Raw genomic sequence first — 13,112 nt, forward strand, 5'->3', positions numbered from 1 at the left:
TTTTCCCCCTCATTCAGTTGTTCCAAATTCATGTAAATGCAGAATTTCAGACAACCCTGTGGATTCCTGAGGACCAAATCCACTCATTTATCCCTTCTTTCTCTCTCCTGTCTCTTACTTCTTTTTTCTTTTTTTTGATCATAAATCAGTTGTTCACAATTCATACACAGCTAGTGAACATAAGACTAACACATAAATCATCTGTGATGTTAAAATTTGATTAAAAAGATGTTGAAAATTCATAATAATTACTGTAATAATATTTACTAAAGCAAAGAAACTATATGTTACTCGAGCAAAGAACTGTATGTTATGTTGAAAAAGAACTATTTTTTAAGGTGGCTGTTATCAACTACATATACAGCTAATACTCTTATGTTATTGTCAGACAATTATGTACTGTGCCCAGAACCACTTCCTTGCTTTTGTTTTATGTGTGGAGTCATATCTGATATCCCCAAGAAATTGTTTCTTTTCTTTCTTTTTTTTTCTTTTTTTTTTTTTTTTTTTTACCTTCTCCAAAGCAATTTGGATTTTACAGACCTCTAACAAGTCCCCCTCATTAAGCCTTTTTTAGGATATAAAATACATTCTCCTTCATCAAGCCCAAAACGGAAGCTGTTCAGTATGTTCAAATGTTCTTGTGCTGCTATTTTCTTTACCTTTACCAGTTCAGCTTTATCTCCTTTCAGGAGAAAAAGGCATAGAGAACTGAAAATGCAGGAGAAATCTTAGAAAGACTGAAAAAGGTCATGAGGATTGGAGCGTGTTTATACACTGATACATGTACACACACACATTTTGTAGCCAGAAGTGCTTTCTTACCTTTACAACCATAACCAGCTACCTATTGTGTCCAAAGTATAAAATTACGGTTTAGACATAATGTGTTAATACACAAGTAGAATTCTGGAACTAAGAATTCGTCTTAGGGTCTAACTTAGCACAAGGGTCTAACTCTCACTACAGCTAAATTAGCATTTTGTTTTGGAGCAGAAGCGCCATTTCGAAAGAAATCCCACAATTATTCCCAGTAACCATGTGTTGGCTAGAAGCACAGAGTAATTTTGACACGTGTGAACTAGATTCCTTCTGGAGTCAACCCCACCTGGAAGCTCTGCTCCAGGCATACACCAGACATGATGCACCCTCTAAGGAGGGCATAAGAATCCAGAACAGCGCTTAGTCCTTGTGTCCACTTCAGACCACGTGTGGTGAGCCTGTTCAGTCTGGGGAGCTAGGCTAAATTTACACAGAAGCGAAAATCCCTGAACTGCACCAAGCGTAAAGACAGAACCTGCAGATGCTTAAATCTGCCAAGCCACTTCTGACTGCATTGCTTGCTGGTGTTGATACAGTCTCTCTGCCTTCTGCTCGGAAATCCAACTGTACAGTAACGAGAAGCCCCTGACTTTCAACCAGCAGCGTTCTTGCAGAGCCCCGGGCACAGCTGCTGTACCAAAGCACATTCACGAGACACTGTCTGATCAGCTGGAATTTTGAGTCATTAAGATTCAATCTACAAGCACACTTGGTGTGCACCACTGTGTGTTTTATTAAGCTATTATTTCTCTTCCCTAGTACAGTTATTTATGCACAGAATCCAGCATGATAAATAGAGCAGGAAAGCTTATTCACTGTAATGTTTTGGAGTGCCTCCCTCTGTGTGATTCCAGAAAGCATACTGCAAAACTGTCTAAAACTGCATGAGGCATTACTTGATCACAGTGTTTTGGAGGGAAAAAAAAATCCTACCCTGACCACCTACTGTACAAACACTGAATCAATTTCGACCTGTGCAAAGTTTCAAATGATCTTTTCTCCTTCTTCAAGTTCTTACTACTGTTATACCTATAACCCACATTCATACATTATTAATTCACATATATTTGAGTGCATTAACCTCCAGCTGCTAAAGCAACAGCATCTCCCTACACAGACAGTTACAGGCTTTCTGCTGCTGCATAATATCAATTGCACTCCCAAATAATAATACACTCCTAAATAGTTTTCACTGTCTTATTCAGTAGAAGAGTTCAAAAAAGATGAATGAACATTCATAATATTTGTCCTGTACATTCACATTGCATCTTCTGTATTAAAATCCATCACTAAAGAATGAAACATGCATAAAAATGAGTAATATATTTTATCAACAGAAAAATCACGGGGATTAACATATTTTTTTTGAAAACCTTTTGCAGCTATTTAGCTGCATTATATTATTAAATTCCTTTGCTCCAGGAGAATTGATGGGTATCTCACAGTAAGCCGACATGCACACATTCATAAAGAATAAATCATTTCGAGTCCCATCTCAGACACATCCTGCCTGTGCGGTTCATCCTCACTGTGGTAAGTTCCATACTGGGCTGCAGAGCTGGAGAAACAGGATTACTGTCAGCAGAGCTGTTTTGAAAGCAGATAAAACAAACAAATATTGCATGTTTGGCATGCTGTTCTTCAGCATAATCAACGCTTCCAAATACGGCTTTTTGCTAAAAGGCAGTTTCAGCATTCTCACTATGGGCACCACACTTAGAGCTTTACAACTTATCTGCTTTGTTTCCTCAAAACTGAAGAGGGCACTAAGATATGCCTAAGAAATAAGCTTTCATTATATGAGACAAGACAGGAAAGGCCAAATTTATTCCAAACTAACGTTTAAAAAGTGTGAGTAATCAGTCAGGGACAGCATTTGTTTCATGTTTCAGAATATACCAAGAAAGTCTTGGAAGAAAGTGGGTGAATTTCTGATGGCAATGATATCCACGATAACTTTGCTATTGTTTCTACTAAATTCACATTTTCACCCAATGTAAAGACTGAATCCAGCAACATATACAAATTCTAAAAACAAACAACCTCCCTCCCAAAAAACAAAAAAGCTCTATGCAAACCAACCAACCTCCATGTTTTTGTCATACGCCCCTCGCACAGTATGTTAGTTGCTTTTCTGCATGCTCACAAGCTGTGTGAATTCACCTTTGATTATCATTAGAAGCTTTTCTAGTTTGTAAGATTACCACTCAAATCCAAGGTGTATCTCTAAACATGGACAAAACTTGAAATATACGATAATCCTTGTGCCTTCTACCCCGTACCTTCCTGCATGGTATTAATGATTTAGCTGATGCACTTCTGCATTGCCATTTATCTCTTGAATGATCTTTTAAGTGTTACAATGCTGATCGCTTGTTAACTTTCTATAAACAAGTTCAAATTGTACTGTTTATTATTAATTCTTAAACTTTTTTTGAGTCCTATTTCCTAACTAAACTTTGCTTTTCCCCTAAAGATTTGTTATACAGGCTATAGTATGCATCTCGCATAATTAAATAATTTCACATTAAGGAATAGTCTCTTCCTGGTATATTGCATAATTTACATGCTTTATAAAAGCAGTTGCAAACAGAAGTTATCTGATTGACTAGGGAGCCTCTGAAGCAGATTGGATGATATCTTGACAGCAAGAAATACAAGATTTACAAACAGACTTGTTAGAGAGTGCTTGAAGCTTTGTAAAGAAGTAAAGGGTATCTTCTTCCCCACAGCAATAATAAAAAAAGTATGTGTCTCTTCTAGGCTTTGAATTGATTATTGAATCAAATCAATTACAAAGATTTCTGAGACTACATTTTTGTTTAATATTTCTGCAGTGTTACGATCAATGTGTAGCCAATTGAAATAGTAACTTTTATTTCAACAAAGAGATGGAATAAGGTTTTGTTTTGTTTTAAAAGAAAAGACATTTCTGAAATACTGCCATGATTCTGTTGCAATGCAGTAGCATTAGCTCAGCGCTATCTTAGATGAGATACAATTTCATCCCAGCACTTTTCTGTTGGATAGCTGGAAAAGCTAATGCATTATTAGAGAGGGCTGCCGGCAGGACTCTGTAGTTTATTAGAGGAGCAACTTATCCCACATGTGCGTGAAAAAAAAGAAGAGCAGTTGCCCAAAAGATGAGATGATTTTCTCTAACTTCAATATGCCAAAAAGTGTGCTCAGTGATACTGAAAATTTCAGATAAATTCAGACAGATTAGTACGTTTGAGTTTTATTATCCATATAAACTAATCTGATTTAAATGAAGAACACACAAATCACACTAAAACAAGAATGGAAAATGTCTAAGAAACTGCAGATGATCTGCTATCTGCTCTGTCACCGCTGCCTCAATATTTTGGGAAAGGAAAGCAAACATGGCTTTAGCAGTGGCCTCCTGGAACTGGGGACTAAGGGCAGATAGGAAAGAAACTGGTAACCTCCTCTTCCTCGGGAAGGTGTTAACGATGGCAAAAAATCTCTCTTGAACCTTATGACTTACCAGGAGACTCTGCCGCTGAGAGTTACTGTAACAAAACAGCTGGTCAGACTCCAATTAGCTCCAAGAAACTAGTAAAATTATTAGTAAAACAATTGAAAAGATTCAACTCTGAGAACTGTCAGGCAGGAACTAGACACCCTCTGCACAAAAGCTTTCCAGGCACAGACAAAATTAAAGGATTTGCTTCCGTGGCTGGAGATGTAGGGAGCCTCTTTGAACCATTCCAAAACTTGCTGAGGCCCCATGAGTATCTTTGTCTTCCTGGAGAAGGTGGCTGCTGCTTGAGAAGCATATTACTGTAAAGCTCGATACAAATAATGCTATATCCAATTCACTTGTCTTTTCAATAGCTATTTCTTGGAAAAAAAAAATGGAAAAAAACATGCTATCAAAGGATATCTGGCAAAAAAGGAGGCTGAGTTCAAGAGCACAACAGTAATGTGGCCTTAAAGCTTATGACTGCATTACAGATCACAAAATACAGTACACAGCTTGAAAATTCCCTTGCAGATTTATTGGAAAAAAATAAAAATTCCCTTACAAAACTTATTTGCTGTTTTAAGTTTCAAATATGTGCCTTTAGTAAAAAAGGCAAATTTTAACTGCTTAATGAGCAGAGTGGTCCGAGTATGCTTGGAGACTCAGGCTCTCTTCATATTTGTCCCTCAGGAATTCTGGGCAACTTTGAAAAGACATTTTACCGCTTCTCTTAGTTTTCTGATCTGTAAAAATGAAAGCTATGCTGCTTTACCTCCCTGCTCCTACCAAAAAGTTCTGAGACCTAGTCTGAATTATTGTGATTATTGTCTTTCTTCCACTGATCTAACTTACGATCTTAGAAAAGTTACTTTATCCTCTTCCAGTATTTCACATTTATCATCTATGGCTTTGAGAAAGCTACAAAGAAAAACAAACAAAAACCCTGAAAGGACCAGTGCATAATAATCAGACCTTGGAAGTATTTTTAATTATGTTTATACAATGTCTACTATGATAAAGCTTAATTCTTAGTATCTGGGTGTTCACAGGCAAAACAAAAGCAACAAAATATCAACATTTTAACTTTCCTATTATTTGCAGACTGTCAAAAAAGCATATCCTTAAGTTTTCCCACACTCAGAGGCACACATCCAACATGTTTCAGTAAACCTGGGGGGAATGTTGGCAATGAAGAAGTGATGATATTTCTAGGACTAACTACACGGTTTGGCAAATTACTACAGGTTTTGTTTTCTCAAGCTTGTAGAATGATTTTTCAAAGTGGACTATAGCTACAACAGCCATGACTAAACTAACCTTGAAAAAGTGCTACATGAGCTGTTTCATGCTGGCTTTTTTTAATAAATCTCTTGAGCAGTGAAGATGCAGAGGTCATGGTGAGACAGTATTCTGTAGGTACAGATCTTTGGAAGAAGTAAATCAATAGAATTTCCCTTTCACTGGATGTTACAAAAGTCAAACAGCCCAGCTGAAAATGATAAAAATACAGTTTATGTTTTGCTCAGACTTTTCAAAAGCATTCATTAACTCATTAATGAGCCAACAAGGCTAGTAACTAGTGCAGTATTAGATTTGTTTTGTCTTGATCTCAAAGAATGGGAAAGTTTGCTGTTCTTATCACATTTTCCTTGAAAAATACAAAACACAGTATCAACTACATTTATGGTAGAATAACAATAAATACTTTTTGTTCTCCTTCCTAAGTATTACCCATTCCAATGCACCAGGCAATTTTCTCTTTTTTTTTTTCCTCCTCCAAAGTCAAGCTTTTGAAGAAAAGAGAAGAAGATATTTCCCTACATACACTTTCCAGCACCAGCACTCTTGACGTCAGTGCGAAATAACTGCACTAATAGCCACAAACTATTGAAAAACTAATTTTCTCTCATATGGAAACCTAAGAAATTGAAACCCTGAATAATTAGCTTTCTTCTTATGCAGAAGAAGGATTTTATTTTAATGAGGAAGAGAACACTGAATGCAGGAAGCGGCCTGGTTTTGGCTGTAAAAGAATAATGTCTCAGATGCAAAAACCTATGAGACCACATACGGCCTGGGACCCCCAGCTGGCCTTTTAGTAAGGTGCAGTAACTTGTCCCTAATAGCCATTCTTCAGAACAACAATAGCATAATAGCACTTCTTTTCAATCTGATTAAGTAAACCAAGGCCAAAATAACTCAAAATAAAGTAGCTACTTCTATTAGCTATTTTGTATTCTCCAACTAAAGATAGATATTATAGAACATTACAACCAATACGACAACACTGACTATAGAGAAAGAGACTGGTAATAATATCTGGGCAAAAATTATTGAGAAACAACCTAAATGTGTTTTTTACTTATTCTCTTGCTTGAGCCTCTATGACACATTCTAAATCAGCTATCAGGTCTGAAGAGAAAAAAAAACAACCCAAAATTCACTGAAATTTGTTTTATACTTTCATTTTGCTAACAAATGAACAAATATAGCACTTTATAACATTCACATATTTCAAGAACATTTTTTGAACATCAAGTGAAGAGGAGGACTACTCAAATAAGTTAGCAAGCCATCTAATGTGCAGGTATGTAACACACTAACTACTCAGAAATCAGTGCTGCCCTCGTTCAGAGCAGAGTATCTAATGGGTCATAAATCTAAATCTTAGTTAGGCTTCACTTTACTGTTAGAGACAAAGTGGTGCATGCTGCTCACAAGGGGAAGGAAAAGCCTTGTCAGGCAACTCACCCAAGGTAACGTCACAAGTCACAGACCAACGAAAACATGAACGTCAGCATCTTGGCTCCTCTTCTATACTCTGTAATGCAGCATAACACGACTTGCACTGATAGATCTCATGCAAAGCTGGATGGATATAGTATTTACACAAACAATATTGCCGAAGAAGTAAAACCTCCAGAGAAAAGGACACTAGAAATCGACAAAATATTTTAGCTAATCTCTTTAATTAGCATATTTTGAATTTTCCTATTACACCTATTCTACACTTAAACTCATTCTTAATATACCTTAACATATTTTCTTGAAAGTGTTGAGTTTATCTGTTGCCTATCTACTCAAAAATCAAAGTAGGAGACAGTATATACCAATTTTTTTATTTTAAGTTATAAGAAATTCTTTTTCATCTTAACTTTTGTTCCTGTCTGTAGTGCATTGAGGTGAAACTTGGCAAAGAAGGGGAAGGTGCTCGGTGCTTATATTAATCTCAGTGCTTATATAATCTGTGATTATATTTGAAAAAAGAGTTTCAAGGAGACAAATATGATTTCCTATTGCCACAGGCTACCACAAGCAATCACTGCTCCATTATATTATACCACAGTGCGTACCAAAAACTTATTCGTTTTTATAACACTTTGTGGGTAAAGATCATGTTTTCAAAAAATCCTGGAAAATAAATGTTATAGAAATTCACAACTCTGATACAGTTCAGTTATAGAATACTGTAAACTGCATATAACCATGCCAGAGAAAAATACTTAGAATGCTGTACAGCTAACGGGACAGGAATATTGCTGATAAAAAAAAATTATCCCAGCAAAAATAGTGATTGTGTACTGCATCACAGATTGTGTGTGCCAAAACCATGGCTAAATAAGAGCTGATTGCAGTCAAAAAAGAACTAAAGGTAATAAATGATGTTGTACTCTTCATGTTCCTATAAGGAAAAACCCTCTCTCCTACGTTACACAATACTGATCAAAAAATACCTTGAGAAGCCTAGGAGAATGAACAAGTTGCATTCTATAACTTCAGAGGAGTACTATCTATCTTAAAACACACTGCTAATTCAGCATTGCATACTGTTTTTGACATTGCTTCAATCATGCCCTCACAAAGTTAGAATTTGAAAAGTTCTTGAGCATCTACCATTTTAAAAAGCATGAATACTGCTATAATCTCACTGATAGAGGTAATTACTAGACAAAAAATATTATAGTAGTATTTTGCCCAGTAATTGTATTATTTTTAATTTCAGTTCCCACAAAATCATTTGAAACATTAATTGCAAATTTGTTATATTTTAAATAAATGCATTCTAACTCACACATTGTTATTTGTTGCATTCTTCACACAACTACTACAAGATTCATTTTTTCCACACAGTTTTAACAAAACAGGAAAGAATATTTTTACTCTAGTTAGTGTCTTCAGAATTTTCTTGAATAATTTTTCATCTTAGACAAGAAGGAAGACCCATAGTTATGATGAAATGTTACGTTTCTGAAGCTCCTTTGAACCCATCTATTTAGGATTCAACCATCTACATGCCCAAGCCCAGTTTACTTCTGGGAAGCATCTGCACACGTTACCAGCTTCCAGAGTACGACCCATTAACTGCTATTCTCCAAGCCTGATCATCTCTCAGATTTTTCTTAACCACCTTGTTGTCCATCAATCCAAACTGTAATTTCCTTGATATAACGTTTCAAGGCACGCATGCATGCTTTCAGGTACTTTTACCAATAAACAGAAAATAAAGCTGTAAGTATAGAAGCAGAGACTGAATTCTATGCCTGGCTGCATAGACAATGCCTGAAATTAAGAACTACAGGATTAGAGATCTGAAAAGATACACTTTTTGTTAAAGAGAACTTTTAATTTTCAATGAGAATCACAATCACTAAGTCTCATTCTCTCTCTCTCTCTCTCTCTATATATATATGTTACAGCTGTCTTATTGTCATGTCTTACAATGATCTTTAGAAACTATGTGGATTACAGGGTAGCAGACTAATAGGACCAGGTGCTGATTTTATTTAAAGTCCTTGTAAGGTTCAAAGCATTGGGGGGAGGGGGAATCACAACAAAAAAAAAAAAAAAAAAAAAAAAAAAAAAAAAAAACCCAAAACACAGCCCGATCGAATTACCAGCTATAATGCAAGTGAAATCAGTGACATTTTTAGCTGAGCATGTAGACTGAATATGTCAAACTTAATTTTATCTTAAATTTAACTTATTAACTAGATGTGAGAGAATCATTTATATTGGGCTATAGTCTGTATACTCAAATATTCTAATTTTTAGTAAGTACTGAAGTACCTTAAATTTACTCATTTAACATGAATTACTTATCTTTTAATATATTTCTCTGTACACTTTTGTTTGCATTTTACATTTAACGCTTATATTCAATATTCACTATTAGTTCAAGAAAATGATTTTTCTCCAGTGGTAGCCCTGAAAAAGATGGACATGCAGATAATTCTCATTCCAGAAAGCAAGATTAGGTGTTAAGTAGCACATTATATAAAGTACAGGAGCAAAAAACACAATTATTAAGAGCAGTCCTGACTAGAAACAGACTGCATTCAAAAGACCATGATCATAAGAAATTTTTAATATTTGGTATACCAATAAAAGGTGCCAGCTTATTACAGTTATTACAACGTGTTAAAGCAAATTAAGAAAGGAAAGGAGCTGGTTTCAATAAGTGTAGAGATGACTCCGTAACTAATTCTCCTCCACCTCCCAAATTATTAATATTTGACAAACATCAATTAAATCAATGTCAGAAGGTAAAAAACAAATACAGAGAACTAAGTATTTTCATTTGTTAGTGGCACATAACCTAAATCTTTGTGTTCTAACGTGTTTTAAAAACACAGTCTGTTACAGAAGAGAGAAAAAATAAAAAATAAAAAAGGAAAATCCTATTCATTGCCATGTAGTAGCTGACCTTCAAGGGTCTGTTAGTACCTCACAGATATTTCCTTGGTTGTCCTCTAGTACAAAAATTTGAGTCTGTTTCTTTCAGTTATTTTCTGAAACTTATTCCCTTCTCTACTCAGAAGAAATAAACTATATTATCGCTACTGATTTTTAGCAGAAGGATCTCCTTTTCTCCAATACCGTTTCTTCTGTAAGCTTTTGCAGAGATACTAAACCACCGCAAAGCCCACAGACAACACACAACCTAGCTCCACGAGAAATCAATTACCTTCACCCACCGCTCTCTCTAACATGTTCTGTTGGCAACAGATGCAATGAATTTGACTTTGCTCTGGAATTATGTCTGCCTGTGTGTTTTAAAGACTGTCACCTGGGATGGTACCAGGGTTTGAGAAGCAGGGAGCATGTCACTAGGCAACTGGGGTCCCTGCATTTTTCAGTGAATGGACAAACATTTGCAATTTCACGATGTGTTTCTTTCAGCTAAGACAGCCTGGCGAGGTGGGCTTTGCTTCTAGTAGTCTTACGCTACACAAAATAGGAATTTGTCAGGGGCATAAGCTCATTAGCACCCTCATGCATGTCCACCCTCCCTTGGTGGGGGGTGGACTTTCAGAAGTCGTTGTACCTACGTAATTCTAGGCCTCTTACGTGACACCCATAGCCACCACCTGTCATCACACTAAAAAATGCTGGTGGCATTCCATTTCTTCCTTAGGAAATTCTATTTTTCAGTAACTTCTCCAGACCACCAGGTCACTTTTAGATATGAACTGCACAGCAACATTAAACTGGTATACAAAGAAAGCAGATCTATATCAGTCTTTCAAGAAAAAAAAAAAAAAAAAAACTTTGTTAAAGTTGGTAATTTCAAGAGTTTTTAATGAGTGTGAATTATCTATAGAGAAATACAGAGGCAAATCTTTATGAAGCTTCTGCTGGTTGATTTTAACCAAAATAAGAATTCTTTTTTATTTCCTTACTGAGAAAAATGGATTTTGTTTATTGCAGTCCTCTCATCTGGTTACAAATTTGATTCTTCCTATTACACACTGGCAACTTTAAATTCATAGTGACTCAATTTTAGTCATTTCTGCTCTTGATTTTGGCTCATCTCCTCCCTTCTCAAAATTTCCAGTACAATATGTTAGAGAGCTATAGTTATGGACTGATATGGACTTAACAAAACAGTCCTTATCTGTATCTATGAACTGCAGGAAGGGTGAATGTGTAGGCATATTTTTAATCAGTGAGGCAAAGGGACTTTGTTTCAGCTACTGCTAAGCAAAACAGTGAACATGGTGTATGACAGTTTACATAATACCAGATACCTCCAAAAACAAAAATCTGTTTCTCTTCAGAGAAATAGCTAAGCGTGTAGACTGCACAAGGGTTTCTATAAATCCCTCTAGGCCATTTACATGTGAGCCTTACTCATACAGGGGGACAGCCGCACTTTAATTGGCTTTTTTTCTCTAAGACTGTAATGAAGATTCAATAAATAAATAAATTTTATATTTATGCATTAAAACAATGTTCCTCTGAATACAGTTGATCCAAATTGAGGTAAGAATAAACTTGCAGAAGTCATAAGACAAATTTTTATAAAAAGATCCTTTTTTCATCTTGCAATAACTGAAGAGTTTTTAAATAGCAGTATCAAGAATAACTGCATTCCCTATTTGCTTATGTTGTCTTATACTCCCACTAAAAATAGATATTTTCTTATTCAAAAGATCAGCTGAAGGACATAATAGTAATGCTTGGCAATCACTGTTTGAGAACATACCGCAGTACATTTCCATTATGATCCAGAGTGTTCATAGCACCTCTATTTAATATCTGTAAAATCCTGTAGCTACACTCTGTATATATTGGGTAGCACAGCTATACTACAAAAAAGTGAGTTCTCCTGTAATGTGAGGAAATTTCATTTATATTTTTAAAAGAAAGTGCAAGCAGTGTTGCAGCTTTATCCTTTCTCTTAAATGCTGAATTAGCTATCCAGTAAAAAAAAATATATTATTCAGGAATATTTGGTCCCAGATGACTCAATGGCACCATACACTATTAGCTGAGAAACATGAATTCAAGTACAAACTTTGCTGGGCTTTTTCTTAAACAAAACAAAAAAAAAAAAAAAAAAGTCTAAGAGTCTTAGCTTAAGTGTTTTGTAGGATCATGGAGAAATTAGAAGTCTTCAAGATAAGACTCTGAACTGTTTGATATGAGCCCACATATACCTAGAATTAGGTGTTTTGTTCAAATGCATTTTTAAGTTATATCTTATGAATAAAAGAACAAGAAAAAAAATTAAAGCCACTGCAAGTATTAAGGTTGGAAGGGAAGGGTTTTGTTTTTGTTCTTTTATATTATGTCCCTGATACTGATTTCAAAAACCTCAGTGAACTAAAAGCTCATTAAGTGACAAAATACTGACAAATTTATTTATTCAAATGACACTAAGAAATAAGCAGATGCACATTTTATAATATTGTAAAGAAATAAATCATTGACTTATATGGTTGGATCTTATACAGGGCACAACAAGTCACTACTGTCTCCTGTAAGATGTAAGATCTTAGAACCAAGGGCCAGATCCAAAAATAATCTCAATACTTCTCTGGATACAACAACATTGAGTTTCTTGGTGGTAGGGTGGCCACCCCAGATAGTTTTACAGGTACGTTCACAATGATCAAGGTGAAATGAGATTATCACATTAGCAAAGACTTATGCAGTTAACTCATGTTCTCTGAAACCCTTCATTTCTAGAGCTAAAACAATGCTAAAAAGCTAACTGAACACACTTCCCATTTCTTTCTTTATACAGGAGAAAAAGGAGGCAAAAAAAATTTTCTTATCCCTAGGTGACAATAATCTCAGTGGACATACCTATAGGCTGAAGTCTTCTATTAACTAGTCTTTAAATAAAACTGCACTTAAAGTTTGCAATCTACTAGATTACTGGGTTTTTTTGGGGGGTGGGGGGCAACTTTTACGTTTTGAGCCTCAGAATAGGAAACAAAATTTTTTTTCAAAGGCAGTCAAATTTAATTAAATAATCATGCTGCATAGTTTCTTAATATTAAAAATTAAATAGAAT

At 35.4% G+C, this 13,112-nt stretch overlaps 1 protein-coding gene across 3 annotated transcripts in view; it reads right to left on the reverse strand.

Annotated features, from left to right (window-relative positions):
- Positions 1 to 13,112, reverse strand: part of KCNIP4 (potassium voltage-gated channel interacting protein 4) — a 205,691-nt gene that overhangs the window by 120,988 nt on the left and 71,591 nt on the right. For 2 of the 3 annotated variants that reach the window (XM_062575390.1, XM_062575391.1), the window contains exon 2: positions 7,061 to 7,130. The exons of the other annotated variant lie outside the window; for it this stretch is intronic. The gene's annotated coding sequence lies outside the window, so the exon portion shown is untranslated. The remainder of the gene's footprint in view (positions 1 to 7,060; positions 7,131 to 13,112) is intronic. 3 annotated transcript variants of the gene reach the window in all.

This window comes from Rhea pennata, chromosome 4 (genome assembly GCF_028389875.1).
Source record: "Rhea pennata isolate bPtePen1 chromosome 4, bPtePen1.pri, whole genome shotgun sequence".
NCBI lineage: Eukaryota > Metazoa > Chordata > Aves > Rheiformes > Rheidae > Rhea > Rhea pennata.